General features: G+C 46.0%; 1 protein-coding gene across 1 annotated transcript in view; it reads left to right on the top strand.

Moving 5' to 3' along the window:
- Nucleotides 1-6962, top strand: part of GRIK3 (glutamate ionotropic receptor kainate type subunit 3) — a 142858-nt gene that overhangs the window by 29668 nt on the left and 106228 nt on the right. The gene's annotated exons all lie outside the window — the stretch shown is intronic.

Genomic DNA, 6962 nt, shown 5'->3' with positions numbered 1-6962 from the left:
GCTCCCAGCTTCTTTCTTTCTGTTTGCACTCTGATCCTCCAGATTAACATGACTATATCTCTGAATGGCTCCATCTTCTACATAACTTCCTTCCAGAAATGTAATAATAATAATAATTATAATAATAATAATTTATATTCCACTCAATCACTCGGAATCCAAGCGGATTACAAAAATAAAACAAGATACAGTTAAAAATTCTAAAAAAACCCACCTATCTCTCCCCACAGTATAAAAACATAGTAATACTAAACTAGAAGGACATAAAGATGTAAAGATGGCCCTCTCATGTCTTCTCTCCCTGTCTTCTCTTCTCCGAAGGTAGACATATCCATCTCTCTAAGTTGTTCTTCCCAAGGCTTGGCTTCCAAATCTTTGATCATCTTAGTCACTCTTTTCAGGATGCACTCCATCTTATCCTTCTTGAACTGTGGTTTCTAGAAATTGGATTCAGGGTTCCTGGTGAGGTCTGACCAAATACTCCCTTCAATTGGGACACTTCTATAGAAGCCTAGACTAGTGTAGGGAATGATGTTTAAAAAAACCTTGAGGTCCAGGGACTGAGAAGGAGAGCTCTAGGCATCCGTATCCTGACAGCCATCTCCAATGTAGAGCTTCTTGGGCTTCAATTGCTCCCAGCACAGAGAGAGAGAGAGAGAGGAGAAGGACGGTTTTGATGGAGAGCTGAAGGAACCAGAAGTCAACACAGCCGAGCCTCTTGAACTCCAGGCCGTCATTCCAGCCGCCTCATAAATTACAGGAATTAGTTGTGTAAAATGTTATGAAGTGTCTGTGGTTGACCCCATTGCAGGCAGCAGCCTCCGAAGGATGATTAATGGCAGCGTTAAGAGCCCCGAATGCCATGGGGGAGCCCCCTCCCTCCCTTCCCCTTTTCCTTGTATTTTTGGCAGATAATGCGAGCGCTCACTCGATGCTGCTGTCGTGGAAATATGTTTTATAGAGATCTGTTTACAGCTGTTATCAGAGGCCCTTGGATGTTTGACTCCTGAGCGCATTAAATAGCTTTTATGGGAGCCTGTCTTATGGCAGGTGGGGGGTCTTGGGGGGCAGAGAGGCAATGAGACGGAGACGGAGGGAAGGAAGGAAGGAGGAAAAACCCTTTGGAAGGAGGCGGGGAAGACGAGGCTTTGCTTGGACCCGATCGGGGGAAACCCGTCCCTTCCGTCTTTCCACCTGGTTGTGTTTCCTTATCCTTTATAAATCACCTGTTTGCTAGATGATGGATTTACAGTCTTTATGATACTAGCCTGAAAGATGGTTATTTTTGTTTTAGTTTTATTGTCGAAAACATCCCTATCTCTCATGGGGCCACTTGCAATGAATGGCCTTACATTGGAACATGCACAGTGTGTGTCTGTGTGCCTTCAAGTCCCCTGTTGACTTATGGAAGTGACCCCATGAATTTCAATGGGTTTTCTAAGGCAAGGAATACTCAGAGGTAGTTTTGCCAGTTCCTTCCTCTGAAATGGAGCCTACAGCGTCTGGGATTCCTTGGCGGTCTCCCATCCAAGGGACTGGCTTTTCTTAGTTTCCAATATCAGATGGGATCTGATGACTTTAGGATATTTAGGCCTTTGCCTCTGTCTGTGTGTCTATACCTTGAGATTGTCTGCTGACTTATAGTGACCCCATTAATTTCATAAGGTTTTCTTAGGCAAGAAATCTTCAGAGGTGGTTTTGCCAGAAATAGAGCCTACAGTGCATGGTCTTTATTGGCGGTCTCCCCTCCAAGTCCCAACTGATCCTGCATAGCTTTTACAAATACATGGGATCTGATGCCTTCAGGGTATTTAGGCCCTCCAAAGAACAAAGAAATCAAAAACAGCTACCGGAAGCCCAAATGCATAATTACAGAGAGGGAAGACTCATTGAATGTCTGAATCTTCCTTCTTGTTATCCATCGACAATGCGGCATGACATAAGCAAAATGGCAGATCCCTATTGCAAATCTTGCAGCTGGGATCTCAACCAGGGAAAGGGCAACAAAGGCACTGTGATATACTTGTGTATGTGTCTTTGCCTTTAATTCGCCTGTTGACTTATGGTGGCCCCATTAATTTCTTAGACTTTTGTTAGGCAAGGAATTCTCAGGGGTGGTTTTGCCAGTTCCTTCCTCTGACATAGAGCCTCATTGGGGCTTTGTTATTGTGGTGAGGCAATTGGCTCTCAGCTTTAACAACAGCTGGAATTCCCTGGGAAAAATCTTCTAGGGAGCCCCTGGACAACCTGGTGTAGCTGCGAAAGAGCAGGCGCTAAAATTGATGGCAGATTCCCATTCCTCAATAAAAACCATTAGCCTGACCCTGCTTAGCTTCTGAAATGAAGAGCTCAGGGTGTGTTCAGGATGGCTTTGACAGTTTTTGGTCCTTAGTGGGAACAGGAGAGCCTCCTCCATTGTGCTTGGAGTAGGGAGGTGGGTTTAGGGATGCCAGGAGAGATCCAGCATGGCATGCACAACCAAGCTCTGCCTGCCCCCCTTTCCTGCCTTGCACTTGCATGCCCCAGACAAATGCTGCAGTGCAGCAGCGATGGCACTGACCGGCGTCCCCCATTCAGATACCCAGTGTGCGTGGTCTGGGCTGGCTGCCCATGCACTCAGTCTGGGCCCTTTTCCCAGAAGAGTCGCCTCTGACATCTTGGAAGAAGGAAAAGGAGAGAGGCAGCCAGCCAGCCAGCCAGCCAACGCTCAACAACAAGCTCCGGTTCTTCAGGATTGAAAAATCAAGAACCTGGGGATGCTGTGCCACCCTCCTTCTGCCCAGGGCAGGGCTGGCCTTGGAAGATGGACGCATACCACTGAAAGTACAAGAGTCTTGTCTCCCTTATTTTGGGACAGATTTTGTTGATGCAGCTGAGAACAGATACAGTGTGCAGAGCAGGAAAACAAGACCCTAACAGTCTTCTTTGTGGCACCCCAAGACTTTCACTCTCCATTTCATGTGTTTTTCAGGTGGATCAAAACACAACTAAAGTGGTCATTTGCTACTCCTGGAGGCATTCAGGAGTGGTGGATTTTTAATATCCCCCAAATAAACTTGAGGAGAGGGGGAAGCCTCTGGAAGTCAATAATGCCAGTAGCTTCTGGGGCTGACTTTGCGCTGCAAATGTGGTGCTTTATCCCAATGAAAGTACATAGGGGTGGAATTAGCACCCGTCACACAGTTGCCGATCCCTGATGGGAAGGGTTTACTAGCACACTTGTAGAGCATGGAGAGTTTTCATGTCCAAAAGTGACCTTGCCTCATCTCATGCACAGACATGTGGGAGGTTTGCAGGCCCACTTTTGTCCCATAGAAATCACATGAGTGTTCTGCAACATTAAAGGAAATAAAGTGGCCTCTAAAAACAACAACAGCCCTTCCCTAATGGACACTTTGTCCTGTCTTGCTCTGTGTGTTTCGCCCTCCATAAACACCCAACCAGCCTGACAGATATTTTGGCTCAGCACTCGCTTTATTGCGCAGAAACTGGTTCTGTCATGAGCAATATTGGGAGCCGTTTCTCAGGGAAAGACGAGACTCCGTGATGAATTGAAGCGCTCCCTGTAACCAGAAAGTTGCTTATTGGGATGGATTTCTTTCATTTGGGTGCTATGAACGTGATTGCCCCCTTTATGGAAAGGGAAAGGGGGGAAAAGCGTGAAACTCCTCAGCAACTCTTGGTGCAGACAGTGTAGCATTCTGGTTGTAAAATCGACAATGGCACTTGCTTTGATGTTCCTGGCCAGTAGACATATAAAGGTTCAGGAAGACAAGGAGATGATTTCAGATCATGCAGATAGAGGGGTGCATCTCTGGGTCTGGTGGTCCTCCATATTCCCCTCCCTAGCATCCCACATCATATTTCATGGCATCATATAATTGTAGCATTGGAAGGGACCCCAGTGGCAATCTAATACAGGCCCCTCCTGCCATTTTGTTCTATATAACAGGAATGGCAGTTCTGGGGAGAGGGCAAAAGGACCCTCTCCGCACTTTTCTTCCCCCAGAAACATCCCCATACAGCACACAAGAGTCAGATTTTTAAGAAACCCACGTGCAATTGCAGTTTCCCTCCATTATTTAAATACACTTCATTATTAAGGGTTTGAGGATGTCAAATGCACTCTCCATCTCTCCATCCTTCATTCCCTCCTTCCCCTGAACTGACTGGTTCAGCATTCATCTAAACCAGTGTCTAAACTGCTCATAGATTATAGTTGATAGACCTTCTCAGCCTGCCAAAAGTCTGGTTCCCTTCCAAAACTGAGTGTTTTCTCCTTTGTTGCCTCTCCCAGAATGGAAGCGACAACTGCTGCTCGAGATTTAGGTGAAATCCTGAAATCCAGGAGATTGACATGGTTGTGCCTGGGAAGTAATATCTCTCCCCGAATCTATTTCCCCCAAAACGTAAAGGCAAAGATAGATTAAAGTCTGGAATAGAGAGTGAAATGAGTTTTGCAGGTATTGCCCTGTCATTATGCCTTCTATTCTGGAAGCACGGAAATCTCAGTTTGGCCTTTTAAACCATGTACATATAGAAAACAACTTTCTTCTTTTAATTTACAGACTGTCCTGGAACTGTGTTCCCAAGGAGTTCTGCAAATATATAGAAACTGCTCACATTTGGGAGCTGGGTGGAAGATGGGAAACCCAATAGACCACCCCTTAATGTTACTGGTTTGCTGTTTTTAAGTGATGGATTGAGTCCTCTGACACTTATAGTTTTTGAACTATAGACTATGTGCAGAGCCACACTTTTGTGTCAGAATGTGTGCAGTCAGTGACGGAAATTTTTAGCAAATTTCACAGGGAGATAAATGTCTTCTCTGTTCTTCCTTTGCAGCCTTGGACTCTAGTCACTAGACTCCTCTGAGGCAGAGAACAGGATTAAGGTCCAAAGTCCCCCCCGATGGCTGGATGGTGCCAGGCGATGGAAGCTGTTCCCAAAGCCCTTTCCCTCCAAAAAGAGAAACGGGGTTCTTTCACACTGCAGAATTAATGCAGTGCTTTAACTATCCTGGCTCCACGCTGTGGGATCCTGGGATTTGTTGTCTGTGGCACTGGGGTACTCAGAGAGAAGGCTAGATATCTCACAAAACCGCAAATCCCAGGATTCCATAGCAGTGAGCCATGGCAGTTAAAGTGGTGTCACACTACATTAATTCTGTAGCGTAGATGCAGCCATGAACTCTGCTGCTTCTCTTGTTATCTCTCATCAGCAATTGGAGATAAGAGAGGGATTGCTTCTGAAATACACTTGTATTCCCTCCCTCCATTGGGAATGCAAACTGGGCAGGGCTTTGTGTGGCCAAGGTAGGAGAAAGGGCTCTGAGATATGTTTCCAGCCAGTGAACCAACTGGGGTTCTCCACAGGCTCCTTGTCTTCCCAGCTGGCACTTTTGCTTTGGAGAAGGAGAAGGGCAGCCCTAGATCTTTTCTGAACCAGTTCTGGAGCCTTTGCAGGTTGGCAAGCCCCCTCCTTTGGACTAAAGTGTTCAAAATCCTACTTTGTTTGTCCATTTTAAGATCCCAAGGAGTGTGCACCCCAGAGTCACAAAGGGGCCAGACACTGATGCAGACCAGTCATTCATCTTGTATTAATGCTGCATGCACCTGCATGCATGTACATGCGCACATGCAAGAATCTTCTCCACCAAGTGGGAGGATGCTGCACCTCCCTTGATCCCAAGGTGAAGGAATTTCATGAAGTGGTGCTTGAGGGTTGCCCTTGAGATGTCATAGATCCCTTGGTGAAAGCCGTTCTCTGGAGGACTTACCTACTTGCTTCTATTGTCCAGGAGTAGTATTAATGTTTCCCCCAAGGAGGCTACTGAAAGCTCAGACAAAACGCCCCCAGAGCTTGTTCTTGAGAACAACAAAAGCAAAAATGAGGCAAAGCAGATGGGTTTGGGCTGAGCTCTAGAGTGCCTTTCTCTCGGCATCCAGGGTGGTGCTCCTTTTTGCGCCTTCCTGGGATTGCATTGTAGCAATAACAAGAAGAAGGAAGAATATAACATTGTTCTGCCTCTGCAGCTGAAAATCCAGTTGCAAATATTGTGTTGTTTATTGATAGGGCTATAATACGGGAGAGGTATTGCCAGGCGGCTGCGTTTCTTGGCGTTTAGAGAGAATCGGCAGTAACGTATTGTAAAGCATTAGCATAATAATTGGTAAGCATTCACAGATGAATAGTTTACTGACTGATAGATTTTGTACAGAAACTGTGAAGGTTACGCAGAGGGTGAAAACATTTCGCTGTGTCAATGAACATACTTAATTTTTCTGGAAGTGCTATTTAAATTGTGCAGTGCTGGAGCATTAGCATAACAAAGACATAATGCATTTGGTGGTGGGCTCTAATAGGGAACACTGCCCCTCCGTTGCTTAATCAGCTGACCCAGAAAGGATGATGGAGGTCGGGCGGGGAGGTCCTGGTGGTGAGAACATTGGGCTATTAATCTATAGCAGCCATGTGACGGCAACCTGCGGCCTGCCGTCTGCGCCAACCTTTCCAGCATGCTGGGTTTGTCTCTTCTGTGGAGCTGCAGGTGGACCCGCCTGGCGCTCCAATTATGGGACATGAACTTTGGAGCATGGCTGATTCTGGTGTGCATCTGGAGAAGGCTGCATAATCAATGGTGCTCTTGGAGCAGATGCTCCCAGGGCCCCAGCATCAGAGGGTTCCCTACATTTCTGGTAATAGCAATAGCAATAGCATTTACATTTCTATACCGCTTCATACTGAACTACGCAGTCTCTAAGCGGTTTACAACATGTAAGCCAATTGCCTTCAACAAGTTGGGTGCTCATTTTACTGACCTATGAAATGATGATGGAAGGCTTTGTACAAACAAAGAGGTATGCAAACATTTGTGAAACAAGCTGGGATGCCACATCAAGGAGACAGAGCATAATTCTTAACCCCCAAAGGGAGTTGTATTTTTTATTATTATTATTATT

Source organism: Sceloporus undulatus, chromosome 9 (genome assembly GCF_019175285.1).
Source record: "Sceloporus undulatus isolate JIND9_A2432 ecotype Alabama chromosome 9, SceUnd_v1.1, whole genome shotgun sequence".
Classification (NCBI taxonomy): domain Eukaryota; kingdom Metazoa; phylum Chordata; class Lepidosauria; order Squamata; family Phrynosomatidae; genus Sceloporus; species Sceloporus undulatus.
This window is presented reverse-complemented; position numbering and strand designations above follow the sequence as displayed.